Source organism: Anas acuta, chromosome 5 (assembly GCF_963932015.1).
Source record: "Anas acuta chromosome 5, bAnaAcu1.1, whole genome shotgun sequence".
NCBI lineage: Eukaryota > Metazoa > Chordata > Aves > Anseriformes > Anatidae > Anas > Anas acuta.
Window position 1 is genome coordinate 19,464,433 of NC_088983.1, and position 25,202 is coordinate 19,489,634.

At 50.7% G+C, this 25,202-nt stretch overlaps 1 long non-coding RNA gene across 1 annotated transcript; it reads right to left on the minus strand.

The window, feature by feature from the left end:
- Positions 1–21,104: 21,104 nt before the first annotated feature.
- LOC137858155 (uncharacterized) lies at positions 21,105–22,332 on the minus strand. The gene is made up of 2 exons (XR_011097527.1): positions 22,271–22,332; positions 21,105–21,594 (listed from the first exon to the last, which is right to left on the minus strand). It is a non-coding gene; the product is annotated as an uncharacterized lncRNA (long non-coding RNA).
- Positions 22,333–25,202: the final 2,870 nt, after the last annotated feature.

Here is a 25,202-nt window from a genome sequence, read left to right on the forward strand (position 1 = left end):
ACCTGCACCCTTGCTTACAGAGCGGTCACACAGTAGAAAACCAACCCGGGCACCTAATGTGCCAGCGCTGTTCTGCTTACTGTAGCCCTGCTGACAGGGCAGTGCCTTTACTGTTTCCCCTCTTCAGTCTTCTGGTGGTCTTCTTGTCACCCATTGTTGCGTCACAGTTCCACATGACACGTCTTCTTTCTTGTGCACTGGCTGCTACCAGCTGAAGTCCTTACCTGTTGACAGGGCAGTACCTTTGTCCAGGCTGTTTTTTTCTTCATTCATCATTGCTGCTACTCTCCTCTTCTTACTCATTCATACTGTTCATTCCCTTTGATTTATGTTGTGTTTTTTTTCCCCTAGCACCTGCTGCCAAAGGAACAACATACAGCTTAAATGGAGATTAGTGTCTACCAGTATCTGCTCCTAAAGACCAGCTATCTAGCAAATAAAAATTACTACACATTGCATTTTTCTTAGCATTCTTGTTTTTCTTCTTTCATGTATTTTTTTTTTTTTTTTTTTTTTTTTACATCATCCATTCCTCCACGCTATCGCTGAGAGTTAGCCAATAGGGACATCTGAACAAGGCTTTCTCCAACTTTCTCACAACCTCATCAGGAAAATTAAAAATAAAGCCTCCATCAACCATCCCACCACACCTACAGACATTGGTTGTATTAGCGCCTACCCAAAAATCCCAAACCGACTCCATGCTGCCGCCCCTTCCAGTCCCCTCAGCACGGCCCTGCTCACTCACCGCTCGCCCCCCCTCCATTACCTCAGCCCAGGCGGGCTCCTCAGCACCGTCTCCTCTTCTCCCCACATCGTCCCGTGCAGCCCCCCGACACCGCCCCACCACACTCCCACTCGGTACCGACACCTCACCGCCCCCCGATGGGGCTGCGCACCGCGATCTCCTCAGGAGGACAGGCCGGCAGAGCGCGCACCTGCAGCACATCCACCCTCCGCTCAGGCACTGACCAGACGGGGTACCTCACAAAGCCTTATATACCCGCCCGGCCCGCCCGCCAGCCAATAGCAACGCGGAACGGCACCCGCCACTTTTGCCTTGGCAATCGCGCCCGCCCATTGGTGGAAATGGGCTCGCGGCTGGCTTTGATTGGTTGAGGCCTCTGAGGGTGACGGCTGTTGCTGGCGGCGCCGACTTGCCCGCGGCCCTGCCCGTCATTTTGTCAATTATGAGGGGGTTGTGTCCGTCACAGCGGCCCGCGCCCTGCGGAGGGGCCCTGGGAAAACCCGTGCGCACCCGGCCAAATAAAAAGCTAAAAACCTCCTGTTTCCGAGTGTTCTGTCCGGGAACATGTTATACATCGCTTTCCAGGAAATAGGTGGCCCCAAATTAATTAAAAATACATATTTTGGTTAATAAATTTTCCACAGAAATTTCTAATATCACTGCCTCCACAAAGAAAATCCCTTTGACCTCAGAAATATTTCTGAGAAAAGGGAATATTATTACAGGGAAAACAGTTAAAAAAAGAAGCCTGATGTCAGGTAGCCCTTTCTCAAATCTTCTTACAGACTCTGATCTAACTTGCTCTTAAAACTCTAAAGAAATATCATATCCTACCACAGCAGTTTATTCTTTAATTTCAGGCTGCAGTTTTTGAACTTTTACTGCCAGGGTCACAAGAGTGTCTGAGCAGCTCAGCTGTGGCAAAAAGCATTCAGCTGAGATCTATTTGGCAGCTGTGCATCCCTAGCTCTTGACTCTTTTTTCTTGAGTGGAAGGCATACTAAAATGCACTTCATTTTACAAAACTGTTAATGAAAACGAGTATTTTAACTATCTACTTGTCATGAGAAATACAAATAATTTTAAAGGTTTTATAAAAGTAACTGAGTGAAAAATGGTAAGCTTCGGTTAAGCTGAAGTAAACAGGCCCAGGTCAGGGTAGATTTTAGCCGTGCAGCCTCTCAAATGTGGTGGTGTTGCTGCACCCCCATAAATTCTGATGTACCTGGTTTTCTTGTCCTGCAGCTGATGACAGCTTGTGGCTTGTACTGGGAGAGAGGGGGTCTAAGAGCTTTTCAGGGGGTACCAAAGGATTTCTGTGGATTGTGGAGCCTGGAGCATATCCCCCAGGCGAAGTCAGCACTTACCACATGGTTTCTAATGTTTCAGCAACTTGCACAAAAGCACGTATTACAAGTCATATCCACATATCAGTTCTTGCCTGCGAATTTAATGCTTTGTGTATTTTTCTTTGTTTATTGGTTTTTGACAAAGGTATCATTCCAACTGTCCTTCTCAGCTCTACCTTGCAACAGCACACACATTCTGCCTCAGAACTGCCTTTAGTAGCTGTCACTAATACAGGAGCAACTCCTTATATTAATGTGATTTACACAAAAGTTGTAGAAAACAGTAAATTTTCAGTATAGTCTAATGAATACTGAGATCTTTGCAACACAAGGTGTAAAAACTAAGGGATCCTACGATACATGGCAGAGCCAGCTGCTGATAGCAAGCCCTGCTGTAAAGATTTTGAAGCCTTGATTATGTAAATAAGGGAGATTATTCCATCCACAAAATTCTAGCAAGATAATCATCAAACAATAAATCACCACAACTCAGGCAAACGCAAATGAATTTTGAACATTATCACCATAATTACAACCGTATTGCTGTTATTATCTGAGCAGCATAGAGGACATCAGGCCCTAGATATTATTCCCCACTGGTTGCAATTTAAATTGGTTGACATTATTTAGTCTGTAGGGACATTGTGTAGAAATGGATTCAGTTTTCCGAAATTGGACTCGGCTTCTCTGCAGCCATGATTTCCACTTGCCTGGTACCCTGGTTTCTGGCTGATTCAGACACGTCAAAGACCTAATCCAAAGCATACTGAAGGGAACACCAGCCTTCCTACTGCTATCAAGAAACCCAAAATCTAGTCCTAGGCCCCCCCGTTTGTTAAAAATACGACAGTCGCAGCAGAAAAACTCTTTCAATCTCTCGTGCCTAAACTCAGTTTGATTGTCAGCCCTAACTGACTCTAGTTTTCTAAGATCTGAGCACAATTCAGCAGAGCAGGTATACACACACTTAACTCTTACTAACACATCCCCTCAGCTTTCTTTGGAGCGTGCCCCACTGCAAACACCCACGAAATGGCATGTTCTCAAGGGTAAAGCATGGTCATTTGCTGCCTTTTACTTGGAACAGCCACTTTCCGAGCTGTAAGAAAAGCCAGGCTTGGAGCTCCCTAGAAGTATGCTGCAGCAGGAGTTCCTCAGTACATTATGTCACAGGTACCTATAGTGTTTCAACAAATTAGATGATGTTTCACTGGAGGTTAATTTATGTTCAAACATAATCGATTATAGGGATTTGGGACAGAGCTATGTTGTGAATTTAGGTGGCAAAGGATGAGATTTATTATAAATACATTTATAGAGGAGGAAAATGTCGGATGGCTTGGGAAATTTAGAGATATTGAAAGAAGAATTTGACATCTATATTAACTAAAGCCCTAAATGGGCTGGGCTTGTTTACATTGCTTCAGTCTTATTACAGGGTGAATTTTACCAGCTGTCTTGCTGAGCAGTCATTTAGCCTTAAACTATAGTTAAAACTGTCATGGTTTTAAGCAAATTATATTGCGTAAAGTAATTATTTCCCTAACTGCAAAGAGGATCCAGGTAGCTTGTGAATCTCATTTCCGAAAAAAAGGAGCTAGCAGAGCGCCCTCTGCACAAAATATAGGAATGCAGAGTTAAGGATTTGGAAATGTCTCTGTAATCCAGAAAAGTGCAGGAAGGCTTGATTAGTTAGTGGTATACATTTAGTTAGTGCTATACATTTGGGTATGGAGGAGACAGGAAGGAAGTCGATTTCTGCCAAGCCAATCTGTTAATTACACAGATTGACTACTAATTCCAGAACATCAAGGCAAAACTTGTTTCTTTACAAGGTGTTCCTGCACCAATAAATGTTAATCCTCATGATTAATACAAACTTTACACTTACTTTGTCTGAGGGGGAATTGCCAAAGAGCCATTTTGGAGAAATAAACTACAGCAATTAGAGGTTAGCCAGGATAAGGAGGCATGCAATGGGCAGAGGTCTCACAGATCCCTAAAATCACCACTTGCAGCTGACGCTCTCCACGTGTAACAGGAAGGCTCCACTATGCTCATTTGAAACTGCTGTGGGGCCTCAAAACCTTGATCTATTCAAAAATGTGATGGCCTTTCTGCTGTATGCATTGTGGCAAACCACGGCTGGTGTCTGGGAGAGATGCTCACTTAGCTCCATACCACGTGGATAAAGAGCTCTCAGCTACTCAGTGTCGTGGTTCCGCTCGAGTGGGCAGCTGAGCTCCACCACAGCCGCTCTCTCACTCCCCCTCCTCAAAGAGGAATGGGGAGAAAATATGTGAAAGGGGCTCAAGGATTGAGATAAGGACGAGAAAATCACGCAATAATTAGTGTAACGGGCAAACCAGACTCAGCATAAGAAGACAGATAGTAAGATTTATTGCTCATTACTAACAAGCTAGAGAAGTGAGAAACAAAGGAAAGAAACCAAAAGCACCTCCTCCCCCCGAGCGGCGCAGGGGAACGGGGGAATGGGGGTTATGGTCAGTCTACAGCGCTTCTTCTCTGCCGCTCCTTCTCGGTCACTCTCGTCCCCTGTGCTGTGGGGTCCCACCCACGGGATGCAGTCCTTGACGAACTGATCCGGCGTGGGCTTCCCACAGGCAGCAGCTCTTCCAGAACTGCTCCAGATATGGGTCCGTACCACGGGGTCCATCCCTCAGGAGAAAACTGCTCCAACCTGGCTGCCCCACGGGCAGCAGCTCCTGCCAGGTCACCTGCTCCTGCGTGGTCTCCTCTCCACGAGCTACAGGTCTGGCCTGGAATCTGCTCCGGCAGGGGTCTTCCACAGGCGGCAGCCTCCGTCGGTGCAGGGCCACCTGCTCCACCGTGGTCTCCTCCACGGGCAGCAGCGTGGAACCCTGCTCCACCGTGGTACTCCATGGGCTGCAGGGGGACAGCCTGCTTCACCATGGTCCTCACCACAGGCCGCAGGGGACTTCTGCTCCAGCGCCTGGAGCACCTCTCCCCCTCCTTCCTCACTGACCTTGGCACCTGCAAGGCTGTTTCTCACTCCCTTGACTCTCCCGGCTGCTGTGTGGCGCAGCGTTTTTTTCCCTGTCTTAAATATGCTCTCACAGAGGCGCAAAACAACATCGCTTATTGGCTCAGATCTGGAAAACAACGGGGCCCTTCCCAAACATGGGGCGGCTTCTAGATCTTTCTCACAGAAACCACCCCTATGGCCCCCTGCTACCAAAACCTTGCCACGTAAACCCACTACACTCAGGCAAATACATAAAATAATAAATTGGATTTATTAATATTATTAATAAATAAAATAATAAATTGGATTTACCAATGGCTTGGTTTCGTTCATTGCTGTGTCCCTTTCTGATTGCTTCTCCTTGCAAATCAGTGCCTGACCGGTGACTTTCTTTTATATAATCAGATTCACCTCCACACCCAGTGCTGGCACTCGCTCTGTTTTTAATTAGGAAGCAAAAGCTTATTGCAGACAAGTATTTCTCCAGGACAATCCTCTTGCAAGGCTGCATTTTACACTATATATAGTTCATCTAGTGGCAATTTAACATTGCCATCAAACATTCATTATAGCATCAGAATGGAATTTGCATCATATCTGTGTGCTTCCTTTACAATGCTACTGCACAAGGATCCAGCAACTAATTCACCCAGCAGCAGGAGCTCAGACAAGTGCTATCAGCAAGGCAGAGCACCACTGAAGCCTCTCTTTACATGGACTGCATTGCTGTCCACTGAGTAACCACTACAGCAGCCCACAATGAGGGTAAATTAGACATTTTGAGGGCTATTCAGCAGTGTTCCTTTAGCCAGAAAACAAGACAGGCTATTTAACAGAGGTACTTCTGAAATCATGATTCGTCAGAAAGGCACACTGGAGCTAAATTCCCAGTGAGGTCTAGATTTAACTGTGGAATGGGACAAGAACATCTTTGGTCCCATACGAAAGTGTCCTCAGGGTCGTCTTCTGCCTCGGGGTTGAAATCTTGTAGCAGAATTATTTATTAGTACCAGCTAATATTTTTTTTCTAGCATAGATAAAGCAAATCACCACTTGCAAACTTCAAAGAAGGCCAAATGGAGGAAGACACCTGTTTAATGCTTATATGACATTTTTGAATGAGGTTGGGGTGAAAGGGAGAAGGAAAGTGGGAGTGAGAAATCATGGATATCACATTAATAATAACATGATAACAATGTTTACTTAGAAATTTTCCATTTCAGTGCTTTTTGACAGAGGTGGGGTGTTGGGAATTGGCATAATTGTTCGATCTAAGCTTGCTTTAAGCAACCAGGGGTAGGCCTTAGAAATCTCAGGGCCTGCTGTAGCTGAGCAAACCAAGCTGCCAGAGTAACTGTGAGAAGCTCCCACGGCAATGACTCCCACATCACCCAATTAAGGAACTCAGAAAATATTGTTATCAGCAGCTGGCCTCAAGGACTAGGTCTACGCGACCGTTAAGCACAAAGGGGGTTGTTTTCCTAACTTCTAATCAAAAGGTGGTGTTATTTTCTTAACGGTTTGTCTGGGTGCTTTTGACCAATAATCTTGTGTGAAACACTGTCCACCCCTGTAAAATTCACTATAAAAGTTGGGCTATTCGGGCAATAAAATGGCGAAGCATGATCTGACTCTGCTGGTGTCTGTCGTGCTTTCATCCGTGCTTCGCAACAAATGGCGCCCGAACAGGCTGAGACCTGAACAAGGCCTGAACAGGACATCGCAGTGGGACAGACATCGCACCGGAGCAGGACATCGCAGCACCGGAGCAGACATCGCAGCACCGGAGCAGACATCGCAGCCGAGCACGGACATCGCAGCGGCGCCGGGGCAAACAACGCAACGCAGCGGGACACCAGCGGCGCCGGCACATCCGAACGCAGGTAGACCAGGAGACCAGCGGCGTCGGGACCAGCAGCGCCGGGACATCGGCGCGGCGCCGGGACCAGTGCCGCCGGGGACCAGCGCCGGGGTCACAGCGTCGAGACTGAGACATCGGAGCGGCGCGGGACATCGGAGCGCCGCCGGAACTTCGGAGCGGGCATCGGACCGGCGCTGCAGCTGACCAGACACCGAGCCGCACACGCTGTACACAGGACTCACGGTGAGACGCGCTACTCCCGGTGAGACGCGGAAAACGCGGTACTCCCGGTGAGAGACGCGGGACACGGTGGGACGCGGGGACGCGGGGACTCACGGTGAGAGACGCGGGGTACGGAACCGCGCAGGACATTGAAGTAATCGCGAGACACTGAAGTAATTGCGGTAGAGGTAAAAGGGACGATAATCCCCGCACCTGCACTCTGACAGGTGAACGGGACGTAAAGGCGGAATCCCCGCACCCGAGAGCACCTATAGAGGGTCTCTGTCAGTCATGTGTCTCGCAAAGGCTGCAACAGCATAAATAAAGGCATGGAGGCATATGATTTGCTCAAATGCTTTTTAGAAAACCGCAGCACGCAGGGTATAGACTGCAAAAAAGATTTACCAGGATTATTAGCACATGGAGTAACAAAGGGTTGTTTTATCAATCCGGATACAGTTTTTGAACAAGCAGAGTGGCGCAAATTTGGGGACGAATTGTTTGATGAAGTTATCAATGACAATAAGACTGCTAAAAAATTATCGAAGCCTTGGAAAGCAGTCACTAACGCCTTAGCTATACATCAGGCCGAGCAGAGAGTCGCTGCTGCCGCTACAGAGCGACTGGGATTGCCAGGAAGAGCTGGTAGTGTTAACCCTCAGATGGACGAGGAAATAAGAGAGCAAAAACCAGACAGAAAAAACACAAGCCTGTTTACAGACGGTGTTCAACAGAGGCAGAGGATGTGGAACCAAATAGCAAATGAGGCCCTGCGTGAGGGTGAACATGAGATAGCTGCACAATTGATTACAGAGGCCTTCCCGGTAATATACTCACCACCGGACACCCAGGGTAATGTTACGGTTAATCTAGTGAATTTGGACTGGAAATTGTTAACTCAGCTGTGGTCCACAGTAAATGACTCAGGTCTGAAAGGTGAACCTACAAGACACATGCTGGACTACATTTGGGGAACGAATATTTTGCTTCCAGGAGACATACGCAACATAATGAAATTAATTTTGACCCAACACCAGCAGCTTTTATTTAATGCCCATTGGCACGCTGCTTGTCAAGAAGCAGTTGCAGTGATAAGAGCACCGGGGGACCCTTTACATGGGGTCACGCTGGAAGAGTTGATGGGGATAGGACCGTATTTTAGGACAGAAGCACAGGCATTGCTGGGACCTGATAAAGCCAAGGAATCAATGAGAACCGCCAGAAGAGCATTGGATCAGATAAAGGGGCCAGGGGGAATACCTTCCTACATGGGAATCAAACAGGGTAGAGAGGAACCATTTGGGCTTTTTATTGATCGCGTTGCAAATGCAATACAGGCGGCAGGGGTGCCCGATTACCTCCAGGGCATGATATTAAAACAGTGCGCAATTCAGAATAGCAACCCCTCTACTCGCAATATATTGGCTTCCTTGCCCGGGACATGGACAATCGAGGAAGGGTTGGAAAGAATGGCTCAGGTACCAGTAGGCCCACAAGCTATGTTAGTAGAGGCAGTAAAGCAATTAGGTGACAGCATGCGAGAGCAGGCACAGGCTATGAAAGAGCATGCTGAGTTTACACAGAGTCAGGTCCTTGCAGCTCTTGCTCCTTTGCAAACCGCCGGTGGTCCAGTACCACCCCCTAGTAACCAATTACCACACCGCTGCCGATGTTATCGTTGTGGTGCTTTTGGACACGTGAGACGACACTGCAGAGCTGGGGCAGTATGGTGCTCAAATTGTCAGTCGAACAATCACAAGGAAGCGGCATGTCGACGCAACATGCCGGGAAACGGCCGGAACAGCGGCAAGAGTCGCAAACGCCTCCCGTGGCCGCTCCGCTCCCGGCCCTGGCCCCGGCGCCGGCACCGACCGGGGCAGCGCGGCCGCGGGCGGCCACCTCTCGGCTGGGGCCGGTCCCGGTCCCTGTGCCCGAAGTTTCCCAAGCCCGCCCCGCCGAGGCGGAGGATGCAGCAGGATGGCGCTGAGCAGGGCGGCTTCCCGTGGCCGGAGCCGCTGCCCGTGGCCGGCCCGGCGCTGCCGTTCCGCTGCCCGCGCTGCGGGGAGCGCGGTCGGTTCGGCCGCGGTGCGCGTGTCAGGGCGAAGTTCAGCAGGATGGTGGAGGCCGTGGACAAGACGATGGAGAAGTGGCTCGACAGGCTGACCGGGGAGCTGGCCCAGAAGACGGCAGAGCTGCAGGAGATGCGGGAGGCCTTCATGAAGCTCTCGCAGAAGCAGCAGGAGGTGCAGCGGAGGGAGCGGGTGCTCAGCAGGCAGGTGGACGTGGCGGTGGAGATGATCGCAGCCTTGAAGCAGCGCCTCAGCGAGTTCGAGGAGGAGGCAGAAAAAGAATTGCAGGGAAAAGCCAGGCTCCAGCACTTCATTGAGAACCTGCTGCAGCGCGTGGACCTGGCAGAGAGGCAGCTAGAGTATTACCAAAACCAGCAGATCGCCTGCAGCCGTATAGCAGATGTTACACGCTCTTGCCTAACTAGTAATCATGTGTCTCATCCATTTGTGGTGAATGGGCAGTGGCAAAAAGAAAAGGGGGAGAGTAAGGGGCGGCAAAGACAGAAACAGTACCAGGAGGATGCCACTGACACTGACGGCACGGGTAATAGCAGTAGTATAAGTGACATAGGTGCAGGGCGGCGGCAGGCACTGCCGCGCTGTGGGGCATTCTGCCTGCTGCTCGCCCTCACCTGTCTGTGCACTGCTGCCGACAGTGCTAGAGCAAAATGTGAAGACTGCTCAGACGGCAGTGATGAGAGTGCTTGTGTGAAGAAGACGTGTGCTGAATCTGACTTTGTGTGCAACAGTGGTCAGTGTGTGCCAAACAGATGGCAGTGTGATGGGGATCCGGACTGTGAAAATGGGTCTGATGAGATTGCTGATCTGTGTTATATGAGAACATGCCAGGTAAATGAAATCAGCTGTGGTCCTCAGTCAACCCAGTGTATCCTGGTGTCCTGGAAATGTGATGGTGAAAAAGACTGTAACAGAGATCCTGATTGCAAGGATGGAAGTGGTGAAATTAACTGCCCTTTTCAGACTTGCAGGCCAGACCAGTTCAGATGTGAAGATGGGAACTGTGTCCATGGAAGTAGGCAGTGCAGTGGTGTGAAAGACTGTCTGGATGGCACTGATGAAGCAAACTGTAACGATGTTATTCAGTGCTCTGGACCTGGCAAATTCAAGTGCAGAAGTGGAGAATGCACAGATATCAATAAAGTGTGTAACCAGCAGAGAGACTGCAAGGACTGGGGTGATGAGCCCCTGAAGGAATGCAACAAAACTGAATGTGACTGTCCAGCTGGGTTTGAGTTTGTAGACAAGAGAAACTGTGGAGATTTTGATGAATGTCAAAAGCCTGGTATCTGTAGTCAAATATGTATCAACCTGAAAGGTGGCTACAAATGTGAACGTAGCCGTGGATATCAGATGATTCCTGCTACAGGAACCTGGAAAAGACCATACCGGTACAAAAATACAAATAACACCTGTGATTACAATGACACTGCTAAGCAGGGTTTAGGGGTTCATAGCATGGAGACAAGGGGCAACAACTACAGTGTTTGCAACAATTGTACAGCTTTGGCCTTACCTCCTGATGTTTTTCTGATTTGTGGGGATAGGGCCTGGCAAGGTATCACTGCAAATGCTATCAGAAGTCCATGTTACTTAGATAAACTCATTGTATTCGCTTCTAGCTTGTTGCAGTTGCATGAAATCACCAGACATAAATGGGCATTGCTTGCACCGGATAGCAATGATAATGTTGAATTGTGTGGGGTTGCAGCTAGAGCGGCATTGGCAATTTTAGTGCTTGGAGTGGCATCTGTGGCCGCACGTAACAACTGCTCAGCTGCGGGGATCAGCTGCGGTGTGGACACCCCTAGGTGCACCCTGAGCGTTTTGTTCGGAGGGGACTCCACTCTCAGCTGCTCACCGCAGGAGCAGACAAAGATCTCCTGTAGCTGCAGACAAACAGTAGGTTTTCAGCTGCTGGAGGGATACTAACTGGAGTATTAATAATTATATGTGTTATTCTTAAATGTCCAGGTATTTTGTGTTGAAAGTATTTGTGTAAGGGTAAGGTTTTAAAACAAAGTGTTGCAAGTCATTTCACGAGGAACACAATGAGAGACAATACTTGTTTGTTTGCTTATCATTCTAAATTATATTCTTGTGGTATGATTGAGGTTATGGTATGATTGAGAGTGAGATGTGCCAGAGGCCTCTGGGTGTACGATTGTGCTCTGTATGTGTGATTGTATTGTGTACTGTGTGAGTGAGAGTGCATATAGCCATAGTCCAGGTTATTGTTGCCATAGTGTAGGATCCTGGGATATAACCACAGTGCAGGCTAAAAGCATAGGTAATTGGTGCCAGCAAAAATCATAGAAAAATGGATTTATTAAAAAGATTCAATATGATATCAATCCTTTCAATCAATGGTTCACTGATTTGTTTGAAACAATACATAGATGGTTACTGGGATTAGTCAAAGGAGCATTAAGGATTCTGTTCATTGTGGTGTCAATCATCATTACACATAGTATTGTGATAAATGTGGTTAAAGGGTTATTTGCAAAATGTTATAGGGATTTTGAAGTGGTGCCGGGAACAGGTATCCAGTGGATCACTGTAAAGTGGACTGAAGCAGTTTTAGAATCTGCACACGCTGAAGACGACCATGAAGAGGTTCCTGATAATCATTCTGACAATGACGTGGGCTGTGACACCTCAAGGACTGTCAAGAACAGCCTTTGATCACCATCAAGTGATTAGGTTTAAGTGTGTTACTATTAAGTTGTGTTACTTACTATTAGACTGTGTTACCATTAAATGCTTACGGTAATTATAGACAAATTGAGGTTTTTTTGTTCCCAATTGCTATTTTAATAAGCAGGCTTCCAAACCAGGCTTCATACAGTGTATATCGTTTCTCCTCTGGGCAGCACGGAAGCTGCTTTCCATTCAGTTTTAGTAATAACCTGAGTTTAAATCTCTTCCTGCAGAATTACAGTGGTGTGTAAGAGGAAGTGTAAGTGGAGTGTAAGAGGAAGAAGAAAATGGCCAAGAATATTTCACCTGTCTGTGAGGACAGGACAAGGGGCAATGGCCACAGAATGGAGCACAGGAAGTTCTGTACCACTATGGTGGAAGGTGATGGAATACTGCACGAGGCTGCTCAGCTACCTTCTCTGCAGTTATTTTTGACTTGTATGGATGCCTCCCTATGCCATTTCATCAAGGGAACCTTTTTTGCTAACGGTGTTGAATGCGATGGCCTCTCGAGGTCGCTCCCAAGCCCTAGAATTCTGTTATTTCTTTCTTCTGCATACGCTGTTGCAAACCAAAGGCAAAACAGTTAGAGCTTACAACACAGTTCTCAATCTGGTAACTAAAGGTAAAAGGAAACCCAAGGCAGCTCCTCATAACAACCACCCTAACAAAGACAACCTCAGAGGTTACAGCAAACGGAGAAGAGGACAAGGCCAACCGAAAGCAGCTTTTCTTACCGTGTTGTACACGCAGAGGACCTTCATGCGGCGCTGCGGCAGGGCTCCAAGGCTGGCACCAAGGGCAAATGAAAGCTGGGCACACACAGCAACGGCCCAAGAGCCTGGACCCCTGGCTTACAGGGGGGCTCCGAGGAGCCATTGACAATTTCAAGTGCCCAGGGAACCAGAGCATCAGCACCCTGAGTTACAGGGCTGCCCTGGGCCCAGAGGCCGCGGGAGGCTCCTTCTCCCCAAAGTGGGGAATCCACAAGCCTGCATCCCGCTAACGGGTCAGGCACCCCACAGCTGCCAGCGGAGCAAAAGGCTCCGGACCAAAGCCTGGTTAAGGCGGGTCCGCAACACCCATGGAACCGCAGAGCTCAACCTTTCCCCCGCCAGCGGAGCAAGACGGCCAAATGCCGAGGCTCGGGCCCCAAGCCCTGCTTACAGGGAGGGTGAAAACCCGGCCCTGCTTCTAGTGGCCCCAGGCCCATGGAAAGCGGGGGACACGGAGACCCACCTGGCTACAGGGGGCTCCTTGCAGCGAGAGACACGGGGCTACGCTTGACCCTGCTTACAGGGCGGTATCCCACGCATCATCAATTACAGTGATGCCAGAGACGTCCAGAAGCCGAAACGGCTTCTGCCGAGACCCAATTGGACAACGCACCCCAGCTACGGGGTGCTGAAACACAGCATGCATCATAATTTATCGTTCATCTCCTTTAGAGAATCTGTTTTCACAGTATTCATATAGGTCATATTATATATATATCTCGCTTTTATATTGCTTTTTATGCAATAGTTGGCATTATATTGTAGGCATCAGTCATATACTAAGTTTCCATAGTCCATCACGTTTAGACAAATAGCCAGACGGCTAAAATTAAGGGGGTGGGGAATTGGCTCTGCCCTGACTACAGGGAGGCCCTGGGGTCCGGCAAGCTCCACAGTCCTCCCGGGTGCGGAGAGAGCAGCTGTGCCCCTGATTACAGGGGGCCGCTCCCCCCAGGCAGCCAAAGGAGCAACAAGGCAAAAGGCCGATTACAATCGCAAAGACCCGAGCCCTGCTTACAGGGAGATCGCCCAGCACAAAACAATCCAGGCACCTCACGTGCCAGCACTGCTCTCCTCTACCTACAGCCCCGCTAACAGGGCGAAGCCTTTGCCCAGGGTGTCCTCCTCTTTGCCCGTCTTCCATCTGCCGCTCCCTCTTGCCTCGCCGTTCCACACGACGCCTCCTCCTTCTTCTGCGCTGGCTGCTGCAAACAAAGCACAAGCCATTAGACATGGGTTCGAAGCTCCACCTCCTGTGCCCGACAGAAACATGGAACCCAAGACCCTAAGGCAGGGCCCCACTCCACCCACCCCTCAGACAAGGAGAGCCTCAGAGGTCCTCCTCCCCCTTTGCCGTAACAAGGCCAACCGAAAGCAGCTTTTCTTACCGTGTTGTACACGCAGAGGACCTTCATGCGGCGCTGCGGCAGGGCTCCAAGGCTGGCACCAAGGGCAAATGAAAGCTGGGCACACACAGCAACGGCCCAAGAGCCTGGACCCCTGGCTTACAGGGGGGCTCCGAGGAGCCATTGACAATTTCAAGTGCCCAGGGAACCAGAGCATCAGCACCCTGAGTTACAGGGCTGCCCTGGGCCCAGAGGCCGCGGGAGGCTCCTTCTCCCCAAAGTGGGGAATCCACAAGCCTGCATCCCGCTAACGGGTCAGGCACCCCACAGCTGCCAGCGGAGCAAAAGGCTCCGGACCAAAGCCTGGTTAAGGCGGGTCCGCAACACCCATGGAACCGCAGAGCTCAACCTTTCCCCCGCCAGCGGAGCCAGACGGCCAAATGCCGAGGCTCGGGCCCCAAGCCCTGCTTACAGGGAGGGTGAAAACCCGGCCCTGCTTCTAGTGGCCCCAGGCCCATGGAAAGCGGGGGACACGGAGACCCACCTGGCTACAGGGGGCTCCTTGCAGCGAGAGACACGGGGCTACGCTTGACCCTGCTTACAGGGCGGTATCCCACGCATCATCAATTACAGTGATGCCAGAGACGCCCAGAAGCCGAAACGGCTTCTGCCGAGACCCAATTGGACAACGCACCCCAGCTACGGGGTGCTGAAACACAGCATGCATCATAATTTATCATTCATCTCCTTTAGAGAATCTGTTTTCACAGTATTCATATAGGTCATATTATATATATATATCTCGCTTTTATATTGCTTTTTATGCAATAGTTGGCATTATATCGTAGGCATCAGTCATATACTAAGTTTCCATAGTCCATCACGTTTAGACAAATAGCCAGACGGCTAAAATTAAGGGGGTGGGGAATTGGCTCTGCCCTGACTACAGGGAGGCCCTGGGGTCCGGCAAGCTCCACAGTCCTCCCGGGTGCGGAGAGAGCAGCTGTGCCCCTGATTACAGGGGGCCGCTCCCCCCAGGCAGCCAAAGGAGCAACAAGGCAAAAGGCCGATTACAATCGCAAAGACCCGAGCCCTGCTTACAGGGAGGTCGCCCAGCACAAAACAATCCAGGCACCTCACGTGCCAGCACTGCTCTCCTCTACCTACAGCCCCGCTAACAGGGCGAAGCCTTTGCCCAGGGTGTCCTCCTCTTTGCCCGTCTTCCATCTGCCGCTCCCTCTTGCCTCGCCGTTCCACACGACGCCTCCTCCTTCTTCTGCGCTGGCTGCTGCAAACAAAGCACAAGCCATTAGACATGGGTTCGAAGCTCCACCTCCTGTGCCCGACAGAAACATGGAACCCAAGACCCTAAGGCAGGGCCCCACTCCACCCACCCCCCAGACAAGGAGAGCCTCAGAGGTCCTCCTCCCCCTTTGCCGTAACAAGGCCAACCGAAAGCAGCTTTTCTTACCGTGTTGTACACGCAGAGGACCTTCATGCGGCGCTGCGGCAGGGCTCCAAGGCTGGCACCAAGGGCAAATGAAAGCTGGGCACACACAGCAACGGCCCAAGAGCCTGGACCCCTGGCTTACAGGGGGGCTCCGAGGAGCCATTGACAATTTCAAGTGCCCAGGGAACCAGAGCATCAGCACCCTGAGTTACAGGGCTGCCCTGGGCCCAGAGGCCGCGGGAGGCTCCTTCTCCCCAAAGTGGGGAATCCACAAGCCTGCATCCCGCTAACGGGTCAGGCACCCCACAGCTGCCAGCGGAGCAAAAGGCTCCGGACCAAAGCCTGGTTAAGGCGGGTCCGCAACACCCATGGAACCGCAGAGCTCAACCTTCCCCCCGCCAGCGGAGCCAGACGGCCAAATGCTGAGGCTCGGGCCCCAAGCCCTGCTTACAGGGAGGGTGAAAACCCGGCCCTGCTTCTAGTGGCCCCAGGCCCATGGAAAGCGGGGGACACGGAGACCCACCTGGCTACAGGGGGCTCCTTGCAGCGAGAGACACGGGGCTACGCTTGACCCTGCTTACAGGGCGGTATCCCACGCATCATCAATTACAGTGATGCCAGAGACGTCCAGAAGCCGAAACGGCTTCTGCCGAGACCCAATTGGACAACGCACCCCAGCTACGGGGTGCTGAAACACAGCATGCATCATAATTTATCGTTCATCTCCTTTAGAGAATCTGTTTTCACAGTATTCATATAGGTCATATTATATATATATCTCGCTTTTATATTGCTTTTTATGCAATAGTTGGCATTATATCGTAGGCATCAGTCATATACTAAGTTTCCATAGTCCATCACGTTTAGACAAATAGCCAGACGGCTAAAATTAAGGGGGTGGGGAATTGGCTCTGCCCTGACTACAGGGAGGCCCTGGGGTCCGGCAAGCTCCACAGTCCTCCCGGGTGCGGAGAGAGCAGCTGTGCCCCTGATTACAGGGGGCCGCTCCCCCCAGGCAGCCAAAGGAGCAACAAGGCAAAAGGCCGATTACAATCGCAAAGACCCGAGCCCTGCTTACAGGGAGGTCGCCCAGCACAAAACAATCCAGGCACCTCACGTGCCAGCACTGCTCTCCTCTACCTACAGCCCCGCTAACAGGGCGAAGCCTTTGCCCAGGGTGTCCTCCTCTTTGCCCGTCTTCCATCTGCCGCTCCCTCTTGCCTCGCCGTTCCACACGACGCCTCCTCCTTCTTCTGCGCTGGCTGCTGCAAACAAAGCACAAGCCATTAGACATGGGTTCGAAGCTCCACCTCCTGTGCCCGACAGAAACATGGAACCCAAGACCCTAAGGCAGGGCCCCACTCCACCCCCCCCCCAGACAAGGAGAGCCTCAGAGGTCCTCCTCCCCCTTTGCCGTAACAAGGCCAACCGAAAGCAGCTTTTCTTACCGTGTTGTACACGCAGAGGACCTTCATGCGGCGCTGCGGCAGGGCTCCAAGGCTGGCACCAAGGGCAAATGAAAGCTGGGCACACACAGCAACGGCCCAAGAGCCTGGACCCCTGGCTTACAGGGGGGCTCCGAGGAGCCATTGACAATTTCAAGTGCCCAGGGAACCAGAGCATCAGCACCCTGAGTTACAGGGCTGCCCTGGGCCCAGAGGCCGCGGGAGGCTCCTTCTCCCCAAAGTGGGGAATCCACAAGCCTGCATCCCGCTAACGGGTCAGGCACCCCACAGCTGCCAGCGGAGCAAAAGGCTCCGGACCAAAGCCTGGTTAAGGCGGGTCCGCAACACCCATGGAACCGCAGAGCTCAACCTTTCCCCCGCCAGCGGAGCCAGACGGCCAAATGCTGAGGCTCGGGCCCCAAGCCCTGCTTACAGGGAGGGTGAAAACCCGGCCCTGCTTCTAGTGGCCCCAGGCCCATGGAAAGCGGGGGACACGGAGACCCACCTGGCTACAGGGGGCTCCTTGCAGCGAGAGACACGGGGCTACGCTTGACCCTGCTTACAGGGCGGTATCCCACGCATCATCAATTACAGTGATGCCAGAGACGCCCAGAAGCCGAAACGGCTTCTGCCGAGACCCAATTGGACAACGCACCCCAGCTACGGGGTGCTGAAACACAGCATGCATCATAATTTATCGTTCATCTCCTTTAGAGAATCTGTTTTCACAGTATTCATATAGGTCATATTATATATATATCTCGCTTTTATATTGCTTTTTATGCAATAGTTGGCATTATATCGTAGGCATCAGTCATATACTAAGTTTCCATAGTCCATCACGTTTAGACAAATAGCCAGACGGCTAAAATTAAGGGGGTGGGGAATTGGCTCTGCCCTGACTACAGGGAGGCCCTGGGGTCCGGCAAGCTCCACAGTCCTCCCGGGTGCGGAGAGAGCAGCTGTGCCCCTGATTACAGGGGGCCGCTCCCCCCAGGCAGCCAAAGGAGCAACAAGGCAAAAGGCCGATTACAATCGCAAAGACCCGAGCCCTGCTTACAGGGAGGTCGCCCAGCACAAAACAATCCAGGCACCTCACGTGCCAGCACTGCTCTCCTCTACCTACAGCCCCGCTAACAGGGCGAAGCCTTTGCCCAGGGTGTCCTCCTCTTTGCCCGTCTTCCATCTGCCGCTCCCTCTTGCCTCGCCGTTCCACACGACGCCTCCTCCTTCTTCTGCGCTGGCTGCTGCAAACAAAGCACAAGCCATTAGACATGGGTTCGAAGCTCCACCTCCTGTGCCCGACAGAAACATGGAACCCAAGACCCTAAGGCAGGGCCCCACTCCACCCACCCCCCAGACAAGGAGAGCCTCAGAGGTCCTCCTCCCCCTTTGCCGTAACAAGGCCAACCGAAAGCAGCTTTTCTTACCGTGTTGTACACGCAGAGGACCTTCATGCGGCGCTGCGGCAGGGCTCCAAGGCTGGCACCAAGGGCAAATGAAAGCTGGGCACACACAGCAACGGCCCAAGAGCCTGGACCCCTGGCTTACAGGGGGGCTCCGAGGAGCCATTGACAATTTCAAGTGCCCAGGGAACCAGAGCATCAGCACCCTGAGTTACAGGGCTGCCCTGGGCCCAGAGGCCGCGGGAGGCTCCTTCTCCCCAAAGTGGGGAATCCACAAGCCTGCATCCCGCTAACGGGTCAGGCACCCCACAGCTGCCAGCGGAGCAAAAGGCTCCAGACCAAAGCCTGGTTAAGGCGGGTCCGCAACACCCATGGAACCGCAGAGCTCAACCTTTCCCCCGCCAGCGGAGCCAGACGGCCAAATGCCGAGGCTCGGGCCCCAAGCCCTGCTTACAGGGAGGGTGAAAACCCGGCCCTGCTTCTAGTGGCCCCAGGCCCATGGAAAGCGGGGGACACGGAGACCCACCTGGCTACAGGGGGCTCCTTGCAGCGAGAGACACGGGGCTACGCTTGACCCTGCTTACAGGGCGGTATCCCACGCATCATCAATTACAGTGATGCCAGAGACGCCCAGAAGCCGAAACGGCTTCTGCCGAGACCCAATTGGACAACGCACCCCAGCTACGGGGTGCTGAAACACAGCATGCATCATAATTTATCGTTCATCTCCTTTAGAGAATCTGTTTTCACAGTATTCATATAGGTCATATTATATATATATATCTCGCTTTTATATTGCTTTTTATGCAATAGTTGGCATTATATCGTAGGCATCAGTCATATACTAAGTTTCCATAGTCCATCACGTTTAGACAAATAGCCAGACGGCTAAAATTAAGGGGGTGGGGAATTGGCTCTGCCCTGACTACAGGGAGGCCCTGGGGTCCGGCAAGCTCCACAGTCCTCCCGGGTGCGGAGAGAGCAGCTGTGCCCCTGATTACAGGGGGCCGCTCCCCCCAGGCAGCCAAAGGAGCAACAAGGCAAAAGGCCGATTACAATCGCAAAGACCCGAGCCCTGCTTACAGGGAGGTCGCCCAGCACAAAACAATCCAGGCACCTCACGTGCCAGCACTGCTCTCCTCTACCTACAGCCCCGCTAACAGGGCGAAGCCTTTGCCCAGGGTGTCCTCCTCTTTGCCCGTCTTCCATCTGCCGCTCCCTCTTGCCTCGCCGTTCCACACGACGCCTCCTCCTTCTTCTGCGCTGGCTGCTGCAAACAAAGCACAAGCCATTAGACATGGGTTCGAAGCTCCACCTCCTGTGCCCGACAGAAACATGGAACCCAAGACCCTAAGGCAGGGCCCCACTCCACCCACCCCCCAGACAAGGAGAGCCTCAGAGGTCCTCCTCCCCCTTTGCCGTAACAAGGCCAACCGAAAGCAGCTTTTCTTACCGTGTTGTACACGCAGAGGACCTTCATGCGGCGCTGCGGCAGGGCTCCAAGGCTGGCACCAAGGGCAAATGAAAGCTGGGCACACACAGCAACGGCCCAAGAGCCTGGACCCCTGGCTTACAGGGGGGCTCCGAGGAGCCATTGACAATTTCAAGTGCCCAGGGAACCAGAGCATCAGCACCCTGAGTTACAGGGCTGCCCTGGGCCCAGAGGCCGCGGGAGGCTCCTTCTCCCCAAAGTGGGGAATCCACAAGCCTGCATCCCGCTAACGGGTCAGGCACCCCACAGCTGCCAGCGGAGCAAAAGGCTCCGGACCAAAGCCTGGTTAAGGCGGGTCCGCAACACCCATGGAACCGCAGAGCTCAACCTTCCCCCCGCCAGCGGAGCCAGACGGCCAAATGCTGAGGCTCGGGCCCCAAGCCCTGCTTACAGGGAGGGTGAAAACCCGGCCCTGCTTCTAGTGGCCCCAGGCCCATGGAAAGCGGGGGACACGGAGACCCACCTGGCTACAGGGGGCTCCTTGCAGCGAGAGACACGGGGCTACGCTTGACCCTGCTTACAGGGCGGTATCCCACGCATCATCAATTACAGTGATGCCAGAGACGTCCAGAAGCCGAAACGGCTTCTGCCGAGACCCAATTGGACAACGCACCCCAGCTACGGGGTGCTGAAACACAGCATGCATCATAATTTATCGTTCATCTCCTTTAGAGAATCTGTTTTCACAGTATTCATATAGGTCATATTATATATATATCTCGCTTTTATATTGCTTTTTATGCAATAGTTGGCATTATATCGTAGGCATCAGTCATATACTAAGTTTCCATAGTCCATCACGTTTAGACAAATAGCCAGACGGCTAAAATTAAGGGGGTGGGGAATTGGCTCTGCCCTGACTACAGGGAGGCCCTGGGGTCCGGCAAGCTCCACAGTCCTCCCGGGTGCGGAGAGAGCAGCTGTGCCCCTGATTACAGGGGGCCGCTCCCCCCAGGCAGCCAAAGGAGCAACAAGGCAAAAGGCCGATTACAATCGCAAAGACCCGAGCCCTGCTTACAGGGAGGTCGCCCAGCACAAAACAATCCAGGCACCTCACGTGCCAGCACTGCTCTCCTCTACCTACAGCCCCGCTAACAGGGCGAAGCCTTTGCCCAGGGTGTCCTCCTCTTTGCCCGTCTTCCATCTGCCGCTCCCTCTTCCCGCTCGCTCTTGCCTCGCCGTTCCACACGACGCCTCCTCCTTCTTCTGCGCTGGCTGCTGCAAACAAAGCACAAGCCATTAGACATGGGTTCGAAGCTCCACCTCCTGTGCCAGAAAGAAATGGGGAGGACTTTCAAGTTTGTGTTCATTAGGGTGGTTGTTTTGAGGAGCTGCGTTTGGATCCCTGACTTTGTCTTACCAACACCAACTTAAATCAACTTTTCTCACCATCCTGAGGCACAGAGCTCCTCAAGCTACTTCTGCCGTGCGGCTCCAACCCCGGGTAAGTAGGGTAGGGCGCACACAGAAGCAGCCTGAGCACCTGCACCCTTGCTTACAGAGCGGTCACACAGTAGAAAACCAACCCGGGCACCTAATGTGCCAGCGCTGTTCTGCTTACTGTAGCCCTGCTGACAGGGCAGTGCCTTTACTGTTTCCCCTCTTCAGTCTTCTGGTGGTCTTCTTGTCACCCATTGTTGCGTCACAGTTCCACATGACACGTCTTCTTTCTTGTGCACTGGCTGCTACCAGCTGAAGTCCTTACCTGTTGACAGGGCAGTACCTTTGTCCAGGCTGTTTTTTTCTTCATTCATCATTGCTGCTACTCTCCTCTTCTTACTCATTCATACTGTTCATTCCCTTTGATTTATGTTGTGTTTTTTTTCCCCTAGCACCTGCTGCCAAAGGAACATCATACAGCTTAAATGGAGATTAGTGTCTACCAGTATCTGCTCCTAAAGACCAGCTATCTAGCAAATAAAAATTACTACACATTGCATTTTTCTTAGCATTCTTGTTTTTCTTCTTTCATGTATTTTTTTTTTTTTTTTTTTTTTTTTTACATCATCCATTCCTCCACGCTATCGCTGAGAGTTAGCCAATAGGGACATCTGAACAAGGCTTTCTCCAACTTTCTCACAACCTCATCAGGAAAATTAAAAATAAAGCCTCCATCAACCATCCCACCACACCTACAGACATTGGTTGTATTAGCGCCTACCCAAAAATCCCAAACCGACTCCATGCTGCCGCCCCTTCCAGTCCCCTCAGCACGGCCCTGCTCACTCACCGCTCGCCCCCCCTCCATTACCTCAGCCCAGGCGGGCTCCTCAGCACCGTCTCCTCTTCTCCCCACATCGTCCCGTGCAGCCCCCCGACACCGCCCCACCACACTCCCACTCGGTACCGACACCTCACCGCCCCCCGATGGGGCTGCGCACCGCGATCTCCTCAGGAGGACAGGCCGGCAGAGCGCGCACCTGCAGCACATCCACCCTCCGCTCAGGCACTGACCAGACGGGGTACCTCACAAAGCCTTATATACCCGCCCGGCCCGCCCGCCAGCCAATAGCAACGCGGAACGGCACCCGCCACTTTTGCCTTGGCAATCGCGCCCGCCCATTGGTGGAAATGGGCTCGCGGCTGGCTTTGATTGGTTGAGGCCTCTGAGGGTGACGGCTGCTGCTGGCGGCGCCGACTTGCCCGCGGCCCTGCCCGTCATTCTGTCAATTATGAGGGGGTTGTGTCCGTCACAGCGGCCCGCGCCCTGCGGAGGGGCCCTGGGAAAACCCGTGCGCACCCGGCCAAATAAAAAGCTAAAAACCTCCTGTTTCCGAGTGTTCTGTCCGGGAACATGTTATACATCGCTTTCCAGGAAATAGGTGGCCCCAAATTAATTAAAAATACATATTTTGGTTAATAAATTTTCCACAGAAATTTCTAATATCACTGCCTCCACAAAGAAAATCCCTTTGACCTCAGAAATATTTCTGAGAAAAGGGAATATTATTACAGGGAAAACAGTTAAAAAAAGAAGCCTGATGTCAGGTAGCCCTTTCTCAAATCTTCTTACAGACTCTGATCTAACTTGCTCTTAAAACTCTAAAGAAATATCATATCCTACCACAGCAGTTTATTCTTTAATTTCAGGCTGCAGTTTTTGAACTTTTACTGCCAGGGTCACAAGAGTGTCTGAGCAGCTCAGCTGTGGCAAAAAGCATTCAGCTGAGATCTATTTGGCAGCTGTGCATCCCTAGCTCTTGACTCTTTTTTCTTGAGTGGAAGGCATACTAAAATGCACTTCATTTTACAAAACTGTTAATGAAAACGAGTATTTTAACTATCTACTTGTCATGAGAAATACAAATAATTTTAAAGGTTTTATAAAAGTAACTGAGTGAAAAATGGTAAGCTTCGGTTAAGCTGAAGTAAACAGGCCCAGGTCAGGGTAGATTTTAGCCGTGCAGCCTCTCAAATGTGGTGGTGTTGCTGCACCCCCATAAATTCTGATGTACCTGGTTTTCTTGTCCTGCAGCTGATGACAGCTTGTGGCTTGTACTGGGAGAGAGGGGGTCTAAGAGCTTTTCAGGGGGTACCAAAGGATTTCTGTGGATTGTGGAGCCTGGAGCATATCCCCCAGGCGAAGTCAGCACTTACCACATGGTTTCTAATGTTTCAGCAACTTGCACAAAAGCACGTATTACAAGTCATATCCACATATCAGTTCTTGCCTGCGAATTTAATGCTTTGTGTATTTTTCTTTGTTTATTGGTTTTTGACAAAGGTATCATTCCAACTGTCCTTCTCAGCTCTACCTTGCAACAGCACACACATTCTGCCTCAGAACTGCCTTTAGTAGCTGTCACTAATACAGGAGCAACTCCTTATATTAATGTGATTTACACAAAAGTTGTAGAAAACAGTAAATTTTCAGTATAGTCTAATGAATACTGAGATCTTTGCAACACAAGGTGTAAAAACTAAGGGATCCTACGATACATGGCAGAGCCAGCTGCTGATAGCAAGCCCTGCTGTAAAGATTTTGAAGCCTTGATTATGTAAATAAGGGAGATTATTCCATCCACAAAATTCTAGCAAGATAATCATCAAACAATAAATCACCACAACTCAGGCAAACGCAAATGAATTTTGAACATTATCACCATAATTACAACCGTATTGCTGTTATTATCTGAGCAGCATAGAGGACATCAGGCCCTAGATATTATTCCCCACTGGTTGCAATTTAAATTGGTTGACATTATTTAGTCTGTAGGGACATTGTGTAGAAATGGATTCAGTTTTCCGAAATTGGACTCGGCTTCTCTGCAGCCATGATTTCCACTTGCCTGGTACCCTGGTTTCTGGCTGATTCAGACACGTCAAAGACCTAATCCAAAGCATACTGAAGGGAACACCAGCCTTCCTACTGCTATCAAGAAACCCAAAATCTAGTCCTAGGCCCCCCCGTTTGTTAAAAATACGACAGTCGCAGCAGAAAAACTCTTTCAATCTCTCGTGCCTAAACTCAGTTTGATTGTCAGCCCTAACTGACTCTAGTTTTCTAAGATCTGAGCACAATTCAGCAGAGCAGGTATACACACACTTAACTCTTACTAACACATCCCCTCAGCTTTCTTTGGAGCGTGCCCCACTGCAAACACCCACGAAATGGCATGTTCTCAAGGGTAAAGCATGGTCATTTGCTGCCTTTTACTTGGAACAGCCACTTTCCGAGCTGTAAGAAAAGCCAGGCTTGGAGCTCCCTAGAAGTATGCTGCAGCAGGAGTTCCTCAGTACATTATGTCACAGGTACCTATAGTGTTTCAACAAATTAGATGATGTTTCACTGGAGGTTAATTTATGTTCAAACATAATCGATTATAGGGATTTGGGACAGAGCTATGTTGTGAATTTAGGTGGCAAAGGATGAGATTTATTATAAATACATTTATAGAGGAGGAAAATGTCGGATGGCTTGGGAAATTTAGAGATATTGAAAGAAGAATTTGACATCTATATTAACTAAAGCCCTAAATGGGCTGGGCTTGTTTACATTGCTTCAGTCTTATTACAGGGTGAATTTTACCAGCTGTCTTGCTGAGCAGTCATTTAGCCTTAAACTATAGTTAAAACTGTCATGGTTTTAAGCAAATTATATTGCGTAAAGTAATTATTTCCCTAACTGCAAAGAGGATCCAGGTAGCTTGTGAATCTCATTTCCGAAAAAAAGGAGCTAGCAGAGCGCCCTCTGCACAAAATATAGGAATGCAGAGTTAAGGATTTGGAAATGTCTCTGTAATCCAGAAAAGTGCAGGAAGGCTTGATTAGTTAGTGGTATACATTTAGTTAGTGCTATACATTTGGGTATGG